Consider the following 12864-nt stretch of genomic DNA (forward strand, 5'->3'; position numbering starts at 1 on the left):
TTTGAATAAAGCACATATGAGCCCTCACCTCACAGAACTGAAATCTACCGGAAAACACAGTAAATAGCACAAAAAGCGTACGGAAAGTTGCAATAAATAAGTACTAGAGGAAAAGACACATATCTCCAAGGGAACACGAACTTAGGAGGGACCACAGATGGAACGGTCATGAAAGTCTCCAAGGCATGACATCAAAGCTGACGACAGAAGGAAGAACTCGTACCTTGGCCAGGCACAGTGGCTCAGACCTATAATCTCAGCACTTTGGGAGGCCAAGGCAGGTGAATCACATGAGACCAGGAGTTTGAGACCAGCCTGGACAACAGGGTGAAGCCCCATTTCTAAAAGAAAAAAAGAAAAAGAAAAAAAGAACACATGCCAACCAGATGAAGACTGGGGAAAGCCAGCAGCACAAAGGCCCAAAGCAGGTAAAAGAGGACCAACCTTAGTGACACCAACAAAACAAGGGCGAATAATAAAAGGCAATATTCTAAAGCACCAAGAAAAACACAGCTTCCCACACAACAAATCATCAACAAAGGGAAATGTACATTCCTCACTGCCACCTGAAAAAACTAAACAAAACATGAAGCCAAAAGCTGAAGGGGATGAAGCAAAAAAAAGTACATATATACAATCAACAGAACTGTAAATTTGGTTGCTCTTTCTAAAAGACAATCTGAAAATAATGATAGAAACTAGCATTGCTCATAACTTTGGACTCAGATTCCAAATACCTTCTATTTCCAAAAAAAAATTACTCTTCCTAACCTTAAAACTAACTGCACAAAAGATATCCACAGGAGGAGAAAACAGTGATATTTAAAAAATAAGTGCTCGCTTTGTAGGCCAGGCGCAGTGTCTCATGCCTGTAATCTCAGCACTTTGTGAGGTCAAGGTGGTTGGATCACCTGAGGTCAGGAGTTCAAGACCAGACTGGCCAACATGGTGAAACCCTATCTGTACTAAAAATACAAAACTTAGCAAGGTGTGGTGGTGGGTACCTGTTAAGACCAGCTACTAGGACGGCTGAGGCAGGAAGATAGCTTGAACCTGAGAGGTGGAGGTTGCAGTGAGCACATATCATGCCACCACACTCCAGCCCGGGTGACAGAGTGAGACTCTATCTCAAAAAAAAAAAAAAAAAAAAAAAAAAGTAAGTGCTTGCTTCAGCAGCATATATACTAAAATTGGAACAATACAGAAAAGATTAGCATGGCCCCTGCCCAAGGATGACTCACAAATTCATGAAGTGTTCTAGTAATTTTTTACATAAAAAAATAAGGCCGGGCGTGTTGGCTCACACCTGTAATTCCAGCCCTTTGGGAGGCCAAGGTGGGTAGGTCACGAGGTCAGGACTTGGAGACCAGCCTGGCCAACATGGTAAAACCCTCTCTCTACTAAAAATACAAAAATTAGCTGGGCGTGGTGGCACTCGCCTGTAATCCCAGCTACTTGGGAAGCTGAGGCAGAAGAATAGCTTGAACCCGGGAGGTGGAGGTTGCAGTGAGCCCAGATCGTGCCACTGCACTCCAGCCTGAGCGAGAGAGTGAGACTCCGTCAAACAAACAAACAAATAAATAAATAGAAACAACCAAAAAGCCTAAAACTATGGATGTAAATTGTGATGTATGAAATGTTACATTGGAAATTATAACAATATAGGTTGGATAATACCCAGAAATGTTTATTGTAACAAATATTAATAACATTTAGCAGTTTGTGTATACAGATAATATACAAAACAAAGACCTTCAAAAATTTCTAATCTGAAGTGACAAATTTAATTAATGTTTAGTAATCATGGATTGCTCTGCTCAGGATTATGTTCAACTGTATACAGTATTTTTAATTCAAACAATACATGAGAGAACAAAGAGTATTTTAACATTTATCCCTCATAAATGAAAACTGCTAATATTACAAAAAATAGCTCCATATTCCCTGAAAAGTATGTCCTGAGAGCCAATCTCTTTCCTACTTTCCAGTAGTAGTTACTTTCTGCTCCCTGCTAGTTCATTTTGTACAGTTTTATGAGGGAGAGAGAGACAGAAGAGAATACACATATACATTTATTAACAATATTTGGTAATGAGCTTTTGGAAAATGTTTATAAACAGTATCATGCTTTATGTACCATTTACCATTCTAGCCTAATGCTGTAATAACTGATCTAAATACCAACTAATATACTATATTTATACCATTATAACATATAAATATACACAGATTTCTTCCAGTCATTTATATCAGAAAATGCTATATTTCTGAGTTTGTTTTTGTTTTGTTTTGTTTTGTTTTGTTTGAGACAGAGTTTCGCTCTTGTTGCCCAGGCTGGAGTGCAGTGGCGCGATCTCAGCTCACTGCAACCTCCGCCTTCCGGTTTCAAGTCATTCTCCTGCCTCAGCCTCCCAAGTAGCTGGAATTAAAGGCGCCCACCTAATTTTATTTTATTTTTTATTTTTTGAGACAGAGTCTCACTCTGTTGCCAGGCTGGAGTGCAGTGGCGCAATCTCGGCTCACCATAACCTCCATCTACTGGGTTCAAGCAATTCTTCTGCCTCAGCCTCCCAAGTAGCTGGGACTATAGGCACACGCCACCATGCCTGGCTAATGTTTGTATTTTTAGTAGAGATGGGGTTTCACCACACTGGCCAGATGGTCTCATCTCTTGACCTCGTGATCCACCCACCTTGGCCTCCCAAAGTGCTGGGATTACAGGCGTGAGCCACCACGCCCGGCCAACGCCTGGCTAATTTTTGTATTTTTAGTAGAGTCGGGGTTTCACCATGTTGGCCAGGCTGGTCTCGAACTCCGACCTCATGATCCACCCGCCTTAGCCTCCCAAAGTGCTGGGATTACAGGCATGAGCCACTGCGCCTAGCCCTGATGTTTCTGGTATTAAAATACGTATACAGTTTGGCTGGGCATGGTGGCTCACATCTGTAATCCCAGTACTTTGGGAAGCTGAGGCAGGAGGATCACTTGAGGTCAGGAGTCCGAGACCAGCCTGGCCAACATGGTGAAACCCAGTCTCTACTAAAAATGCAAAAAAATTAGCCAGGTATGGTGGCACATGCCTGTAATCCCAGCTACTCAGGAGGCTGAGGCGGGAGAATCACTTAAACTCGGGAGGCAGAGGTTGCAGTGAGCCAAGATCATGCCACTGCACTCCAGCCTTCCAGCCTGGGAAACAGACCAAAAAAAAAAAAAACAAAAAAAAAAATTAATTAACTTAAAGAACACTACTTATTGGCTGGGCGCAGTAGCTTATGCCTGTAATCCCAGCACTTTGGGAGGCCAAGGCGGGCAGATCACTTGAGGTCAGGAGTTCGATATCACTCTGGCCAACACGGTGAAACCCCGTCTCTACTACAAATACAAAAAAATTAGCCAGGTGTGGTGGCACATGCCTGTAATCCCAGCTAATCAGGAGGCTGAGGAAGGAGAATCGCTTGAACCCAGGAGGCAGAGGCTACAGTGAGCCAAGATCGCACCAATGCACTCCAGCCTGAGCAACAAGACCAAGACTCCGTCTCAAAAAATAAATAAATAACACTTATTATCAAATAATTATTAAACTTCTAATAAAGGAAGACAAAAAATTCCCAATTCCATGACTGATTATTTATAGCCACAAGATAATAAAGCAAACAATTGCATTATCATTCAGTTTTTAAAAGAACTATGAGCAAATAATTCAATTATCAAAAATCAACTCATAGCTTTAAAATGAACCTTGGGCTGGATGTCGTGGCTCACATCTGTAATCCCAGCACTTTGGGAGACAGAAGCAGGAGAATTGGATGAGCCCAGGAGTTCCAGACCAGCCTGGGAAATACAGTGAGACCTCATTTCTACAAAACATTTTGAAAATTGGTCATGGTGTTGTCTGTCTCTAGTTCCAACTACTGGAGAGGCTGAGGTGGGAGTCTCGACTGAGCCCAGGAGGTGGAGGTTGCAGTGAGATGGTGCCACTGCACTCCAGCCCGGGTGACAGAACAAGACCATCTTTTAAAAAAAAAAAAAAAAGCAGCCGGGCGCGGTGGCTCACATTTGTAATCCCAGCACTTTGGGAGGCTGAGGCAGGCAAATCACCTGAGGTCGGGAGTTCAAGACCAGGCTGACCAACATGGAGAAACCCCGACTCTACTAAAAAAAACAAAAAATTAGCCAAGCATGGTGGCGGGCACCTGTAATCCCAGCTACTCAGGAGGCTGAGGCAGGAGAATTGCTTGAAGCCGGGAGGCAGAGGTTGCGGTGAGCCGAGGTCACGCCATTGCATTCCAGCCTGGGCAACTAGAGCAAAACTCCATCTAAAAAAAAAAAAAACTTTGCTTATCGTATAAAAATAAAATATATACCAAATTTTCAAATTAAATAACATTTACTAAAGCCAAAAGCACAAAATGTTTATTTATGAAAAAAATCAAATGTTATTTACGATTTATAGTATTTTTCTTGAACTTTTCTTAAAAATAAATTTGGATATTGATTTGTTGCCACCTACTGGTTAAATTCATATTTGAATGGCATTTCACATCAAATATTCACTACAGCTAATAGAAAACACAGAGAAAAAAAGTAATGTTCTTTTCTTTACAACGTTTTACTAAACTACTATGATAAATTCTGCTTTGGAAAAGTCTGTAAAGTTACCTCACAAAATGGTGGCTTGACTTTTGACAGTATCTTCACTCAAATTTTTCTTTAGTGTGTTGGGACTGTTTTAAAATACCATTATAATTTATTAGAAATATAAAACCTTTAATGAAAATACTTTCAAGATGTTATTTTTAAATTTACAACTCAAACATGTATATGTACCAGTTTTTCAGAATATTGGAGTTATATAGAATTTAGGGTATTACCATCTTTTTACAGTTGATTTCTTAGGACTGAAAACCAAAAAAAAAGTTCTCATTACATTTGTTGTTATACGTCTTAAGTAAATTTTACTCTATAGCAATCTCTCCTCTAAATTCCTTTTTCATACTACACATTGAGGAAAGAGTCTGTTGTCTTACTGAACTACTTTTAAAACTACTTCCAGATTTTAAAAGCATAACAAATTTAACACTCTGAGTTCCCAATTCTAATAAATCAACTGTAAAAAGGCATTCCCTACAGTGACTGTGGAAATGTGAACATGGATTGAGTTTCTGTTTTTTGTTTTTTTGAGACAGGGTCTCGCTCTGTTGCCCAGGCTGGAGTGCAATGGTGCCATTTTGGCTCACTGCAACCTCTGACTCCAGGTTCAAGCGATTCTCCTGCCTCAGCCTCCCAAGTAGCTGGGATTACAGGCACCCGCCACCACACCTAGCTAATATTTGTAATTTTAGTAGAGGTGGGGTTTCACTATGTTGGCCAGGCTAGTCTCGAACTCCTGACCTCAAGTGAGCCACCCACCTCGGCCTCCCAAAGAGCTGGGATTACAGGCATGAGCCACCCATGCCTTGATTTTTAGATGACACCAGAAAAATTATGTTAATTTTGTTGATTGTGATAATGCATTATGATTATGTAATAAATGCATGATTGCTGTGGGCTGAATTGTGTCCTCCCAAAATTCGTATGTTGAAGCCTTAACCCCCAGTGTGATATCTGAAGGTGGGGCCTTTGGCAGGTAATTAGGGTTAGAGGAAGGCATCAATGATAGTGAAGCTCATGAAGGGATTTTTTTGTTTTTTTGAGATGGAGTCTTGCTCTGTTGCCCAGGCTGGAGTGCAATGGCACAATCTTAGCTCACTGCAACCTCTGCCTCCCCAGTTCAAGTGATTCTCCTGCCTCAGCTTCCCAAGTAGCCAGGATTACAGGCGCCTGCCACCAAGCCCAGCTAATTTTTTTATTTTTAGTAGAGACAGGATTTCACCATGTTGGCCAGGCTGGTCTCAAACTCCTGACCTCAGGTGATCCACCCGCCTCAGCCTCCCAAAGTGCTAGGATTACAGGCATGAGCCACCACAACTGGCCTCATGATAGGATTATATAAAGAGAGACACCAGACAGCTTGCTCCCTAACTCTCCTAAGCGTGATGGCACAGTGAGACAGAAGCCATCTGCAAGCCAAGAACAGGGGCCTCCTGGAACCTGACCATGCTGGCAGCCTGATCTCAGACTTTCGGCCTCCAGCACTGTGAGAAAGAAATGTCTGTTGTTTTAAGCCACCCAGTCTATGGTAATTTGTTATGGCAGCCCGAGTCAACTAAGACAGTGATGTATATAGAAATATGTAAGGGAGAAATAATATGCAAGAGATATAACAATAATATGCCAACTGCTTTTAAATACAGTTGCAAAAAAGAAAAAAATGGAACAAAATCTTAATGATTGTTAAATTTAGGTGCCAAGTACTTAGGGGTTTCATATGCTATCAGCTCAGTTTCTAAGTCTGAAGTTTCTTATAATTAAAAAAAACTTTAAAAAAGAAAGAATATTAAAAAAAAAAAACTTTTTCAATGTAACTCCTAGAACCAAAACCCTGAAAATAAAATGTTTTAAGATAAAGTACTAATTTGAAATTATACAAGGCAAAAATAAAAGGTGAGTAGAAACTTTACCATCTTTAAATAAATTTAGTAAAAATTGTTACAAGTTTTTTTGTTTTGTTTTGTTTTTTGTTTTTGAGACAGTCTCCCAGGCTGCAGTAGGATGATCTCCGCTCACTGCAACCTCCACATCCCCAGCTCAAGCGATTCTCCTGCCTCAGCCTTCCGAGCAGCTGGGATTACAGGCGCAGGCCACCAGCACCACCACGGCTGACTGATTTTTTTGTAATTTTAGTGGAGTCGGGGTTTCACTATCTTGGCCACACTGATTTCAAACTCCTGACCTCAGGTGGATCCACCTCAGGTGATCCACTCAGCCTCCTAAAGTCCTGGGATTACAGGCATAAGCCACTGTACCCCGCAGATTTTTAAGATAATATGAAAGTCCAATCTAAGGGTCTCAAGCTAAAAGCGCTGACCTTAAAGGCTAGTATTCTGTTGTAATTAAGTGGCCTGTTCAAATCACTTTTATCAGGGGTTAAATTTTCTTAATTATGAAAGAGAAATAATTTTTGAATCCTGTTGTAAATAGGATGATTTTCATTGTATATATCCAATAAATTATTGTTGAAGTATTTCACTTTTTTCCTGTAGTTTGGAACTGTTTATTTTGACCCTTTTTGGTTATAATAGTTCTCAAATTAGAATCTTGGATTTTTCAAAAAGATAATATCCCTGAAAATAATAAGTTTTGCTTCTTTCTAACCTGTTTGGGGTGTTTTTGTCTGATTGCACTAACACTACTAAATACCATAATACTACACAACAAAAAGGGAGAGCAGTCAACTCAATATTGTCCCTGATTTTGAAAGGAATAATAATAGTTATGACATTAACTATTAAAACTAATTTTTTCAATAATTTTGAGAAAGTGTCTATTTGTATTTTACAAAGAGTTTTGAAAGGACAGATATTCAAGTACGCGCCTTTGATCCATTCTTGCGTTAATTAAGTCACAGAAATTTGTTCTAAAGCAAAGATGAATAATTTCATATTTTATGTATAATTCTGCAACATCATTGTAAACTATTCAAAGTTCTATGCCCAAAATACATGCCCTCAGGAATTTTGAATAGAGGTACAAAAAGCCATTCCTCCTCTAGTTAAAGATTCCAAACTAGTTTTGGGGTTCTTAAATCTGTTTATTTCAATCACCTCATTCATTCCATAAGCACTTATTAATTATCTGTGATCCAGGGACTATGAACCAAACATAGAAGAATATAATGATTAAGAGACAACTTCTCATCTTCAAGGAGCTCACCTAATTGTCTTAAATATTGTTAACATAATAATGAAGGAAGAAACATCCACCTGAGATATCCAGAAGAATTCAGAGGAAGGAACAGCAGTCCTGAACACTGAGTGACAATGGTCAATGGCATCTCTCCAAGTATGGGCCATGAACTCCTGTGACCCCTGAGAATACTACTAAAACACTGTTTGCTTTTTTCATTGATAGTGCAATAGCAAAGGTATGTGCCTGGCCAGGATCCTGGTCCTAATTCATGCTAAGGCACTAGTATTTCTAGTGCCTTGATTGATGCTAATACTAGTGCCTTGGCATGAATCAAGGACAGGATCCTGGCCAGGAGCGGTGGCTCACGCCTGTAATCCTAGCACTCTGGAAGGCCAAGGCAGGCAGATCACTTGGCAGCTGTTTGAAACCAGCCTAGCCAACATGGTGAAACCCCATCTCTACTGAAAACACAAAAATTGTCCTGGCGCAGTGGCACACACCTGTAGTCAAAGCTACTCGGGGGGCTGAGGTGGGAGGACCACTTGAGTCCAGGAGGCGGAAACTGCAGTGTGCCAAGATCATGCCACTGCACTCCAGCCTAGCAGACAGTGAAACACTGTCACAAAAAAAAGGAAAAAAAAAAAAAAAGGCCAGGATCCGTAACTATACCGATAGTCATTATATTCTTCATCATCATTTTTTAAGTGTCTGTAACAAAGAAGTAAAAAATTATTTTTATTAATCTCTAACCTTTAAGATGTATCTGTTTAAAATTCTGTGCGAGAAAATAGGAAGTACGCATTATGCCGTACAACAAAATACAATGACTATTTCAAGAAAAAGCAAGTGGGCAGTTGAGTTGTGAGCTAAAGCAGTCAATTTTTTCATGGAGCACCACGAAAGAAGAAAAGACATATAAATTATGGTTATGCAAAGTAAAATATACAACATTTTCTTTTCTTTCCTTTTTTTTTTGAGACAGGTCTTGCTCTGTCACCCAGGCTGCAGTGCAGTGGTGGTGCCATCACAGCTCAACACAGCTTCTATCTCCCAGGCTCAAGGGATCCTCCCAACTCAGTCGCCCAAGCTCCCAAGTAGGTGGGAACACTAGCACACACCACCACGCCCAGCTAAGTTTTTTGGTTTTTGTTTTTTGGTTTTGAGGTGGGTTTGTCTTTTTGTAGAGACTAGGTTTCACTATATTTTCCATGCTTATCTCAAACTCCTGGGCTCAAACGATCCTCCTGCCTCAGCTTCCCAAAATGCTGTGATTACATGAGTGAGCCACTGTACAAGGCCACAGCAGATTTTCTTAAAAAATGAAGCAAGACTGTCAATTAAAAGATATGGCAGTATTTGTTGTTAATAACATTCAAGCTTTCAAGAGAATCAGAATTTCTTAAAATTTGTATCTGCCACTAAGAAGCATAAAAGGCTGCAATAAAGACTTTTCTAATGAGATATTAATGTTTTTTTAGATATTGTATAATGATATGTGTCAACATTTAAAAGATCTGCATACCTCAGTCAGCCAGTATTTTCCAAGTGATTAACGGATGATGTCACAAAAGCATGCATTGGGGAAAAGGCAATAGATTTATCTCACGCAGGATATGGCCAGAAAAAAAAGAAAACCATAGGCCCGGTGCAGTGGCTCATGCCTGTAATCCCAGCACTTTGGGAGGCCAAGGCAGGCAGACCACAAGGTCAGGAGTTCGAGACCAGCCTGACCAACATGGTGAAACCCCATCTCTACTAAAAATACAAAAATTAACCAGGCGTGATGGCGCAGGCCTATAATCCCAGCTACTCAGGAGGCTGAGGCAAGAGAATCACTGGAACCTGGGAGGCAGATGTGAGCCAAGATCGTGCCATTGCACTCCAGCCTGGGCGAAAGGGCGAGACTCCATCTCAAAAAAAAAAAAAAAAAAAAAAGGGAATGTGGCAGAACACATACCTCATGCCTGTAATCCCAGCACTTCGAGAGGCCAAGGCAGCTGGATCGCTTGAGGCCAGGAGTTTGGGATCAGCCTGGTCAGCATAGCACAACCCCATCTCTACTAAAAATACAAAAATTAGTCAGGCATGGTGGTGCATACCTGTAGTCCCAGCTACTTGGGAAGCTGAGGCACAAGAATCCTTAAGCTCAGGAGGCAGAGGTTGCAGTGAGCCAAGATGGCATCACTGCATGCCAGTCTAGGCAACAAAGCAATTCTGTCTCAAAAATAAAAAAACAGGTGACGGGAGTGGTGGCTCACGCCTGTAATCCAGCACTTTGGGAGGCTGAGGTGGGTGATCACCTGATATCAGGAGTTCGAAACCAGCCTGGCCAACATGGTAAAACCCATCTCTACTAAAAATACAAAAAGTTAGCCAGGTGTGGTGGCCCGCGCCTGTAATCCCAGCTACTCAGAAGGCTGAGATAGGAGAATCGCTGGAACCTGGTAGGCAGAGGTTGTAGTGAGCTGAGATCGTGCCACTGCACTCCAGCCTGGCTGCCAGAGCAAGACTCTGTCTCAAATAAATAAATAAGGTCTGGGCAGGGTGACTCATGCCTGTAATCCCAGCACTTGGGGAGGCCAAGGCGGGCGGATCAGCTGAGGTCGGGAGATCGAGACCATCCTGGCTAACACAGTGAAACCCCATCTCTACTAAAAATACAAAAAATTAGCTGGGCATGGTGGCACATGCCTGTGAAACCCCGTCTCCACTAAAAATACAAAAAATGAGCCAGGCATGGTGGCACATGCCTGTAATCCCAGCTACTCGAAAGGCCGAGGCAGGAGAATCTCTTGAACGCGGGAAGCAGAGGTTGCGGTGAGCCGAGATCGCACCATTGCACTCCAGCCTGGGCGACAAGAGCAAAACTCCGTCTCAAATTAATAATAATAATAATATTAATAATAATAATTAAATAAAATAGAAATATAAATGGGAAATGTGATTTTTGTAGAATCTGAAACATTCCTAGGACTGTCCAGCTTATTAGCGTTAAAATTACTGCTATGTCAGAGAAGCCTACAACATCAAATATAGCCATATAAAAATTTCCTCAAAAAGAGTTGCCTAGGCCAGGCACAGTGGCTCACACCTGACACAAGAAAAGGATCTTTCCTAACATGCTGTTTGCCTAGCTCCCTGGTCTCACCTCCCAACACTCTCCACAAAGACATTAAACTCAACACATACCAAATTACTTCCAGAATCCACCTTGTTCTCGCTCTCCTCCATGCCCCCGTATATACGCTGCTTTTCTCTCACTGAAAGTTACATGCTCTCCCTAACTTTGTCATTCTCCTCCCACACAGCCCCACATACCCAAACTATGGATTTGACCTGGATAGGGAAAAACAGATAAGCTTCAAATAAACAAGAAAGGGAAAGGAGGGACAATAAAATGGAATATATAAAAGTCTAGAATGGGAAAAGGTGAAACAGAGCCAAAAAGAGGCAAAGGAATAAACTGCTGAGCTAGTACCCAAATACAAATGACATAAAAAATGTGCTAAGGGCCTGAAAATTTATTTCTAAACCCAAACCTGCTCCCAAGAGGCCCTGCAGGTAGGATGTGTTCACAAGTTAAATAAAAGTTTGCAGATAAGTGGTAAGAGATGGTAAAGAAGGTGGACAGAAGGCTTCAAGGAGGACTTGAAAGTCCTGAATGTCTGAATGGCAAACATTTGTAAAATGTGTCACTATTGGCAGGAGCAGTGGTTTGCACCTGAAAACCCAGCACTTAGGGAGGCAAAGGTGGGGTGATTGCTTCAGCCCAAGAATTTAAGACCAGCCTGGGCAACCTAATGAAACCCCATCTTTACAAAAAATACAAAAACTAGCCAGGTATGATGGCACGTGCCTGTAGTCCCAGCTATACAGGAAGCTGAGGTGGGAGGATCACTTGAGCCCAGGAGGTTGAGGCTACAGTAAGCCAAGGTCTCACCAATGTACTCCAGCCTGGGCAATAGAGCGAGACCCTGACTCAAAAAAAACAACAACAAAAGTCACCATTATTAAGATAAACAGTACTTTAGCAGTAATGGAGTCTTTGACATAGGACAAGGTGAAGGCCAGAAAATCTGCAGACATCTGTGTGTTCAGGTGTCCAATCCTCCACCAGAACATAGGCTCCATTAGCAAAGAACCCTTGTTCATACATCCTTTAATTTCCTACATACGTTTTCTAACTAACAGTGCATTTCCATTTTAGCACTTTGTGTTTCAATATTCTGTTCAATTATGATTACAAATGAATTATAAGTCCCCATTTTTCATAAATCTTTATCTCTTAGTTTACATTGTCATATCTTTTTTATTTTTTATTTTTTTGGAGATGGAGTTTTGCTCTTGTCGCCCAGGCTGGAGTGCAATGGTGCCATCTTGGCTCACCGAAACCTCTGATGGGTTCAAGCGATTCTCCTGCCTCAGCCTCCCAAGCAGCTGGGATTACAGGCATGCGCCACCACACCCGGCTAATTTTTGTATTATTAATAGAGACGGGGGTTTCATCATGTTGGCCAGGCTGGTCTCGAACTCCTGACCTCAGGTGATCCACCCGACTCAGCCTCCCAAAGTGCTGGGATTATAGGTGTGAGCGACCACGCCTGGCCTACAATGTCATATCATTCTATTTTTTCAAAAGCATTCTCACCAGAGGTTAGCAAATGCTTTCTGCAAAAAGGAAAATGGTGAACCTTACAAAACCATAAGGCTTTGTAAGCAATATGGTCTCTCTCAAAAACACTCCAACTCTGCCACTGTGGCACAAAGGCACACAGACAATATGTAAACAAAATGAATACGATTGTGTTTCAAAAAAACTTTATTTATGGACATAAAATTTTTTTTTTCTTTTAAGATTATAGCTCAGTGCAGCCTTGAACTCCTGGGCTCAAGTGATCCTCCCACCTCAGCCTCCCAAGTAGCTAGGACCCCAGGTGTATGCTGCCACACCTTTTTTTTTTTTTTTTTTTTTGGTAGAGATAGGATATCACTATATTGACCAGGGTGTTCTCAAATTCCTGGTTGCAAGTGATCCTCTTGCCTCAGTCTCCAAAAGAGTACCTAGGCTATGCACTG

The 12864-nt window shown here is 41.3% G+C and overlaps 1 protein-coding gene and 1 non-coding gene across 9 annotated transcripts in view; one reads left to right on the top strand and one right to left on the bottom strand.

Moving 5' to 3' along the window:
* Positions 1-12864, bottom strand: part of SRPK2 (SRSF protein kinase 2) — a 286551-nt gene that overhangs the window by 218919 nt on the left and 54768 nt on the right. The window lies entirely within an intron of this gene.
* On the top strand, positions 1161-1267 carry LOC112440656 (U6 spliceosomal RNA). The gene has a single exon (XR_003028665.2). It is a non-coding gene; the product is annotated as a U6 spliceosomal RNA (small nuclear RNA).

The sequence above is a fragment of the Pan paniscus genome, chromosome 6, assembly GCF_029289425.2.
Source record: "Pan paniscus chromosome 6, NHGRI_mPanPan1-v2.0_pri, whole genome shotgun sequence".
NCBI lineage: Eukaryota > Metazoa > Chordata > Mammalia > Primates > Hominidae > Pan > Pan paniscus.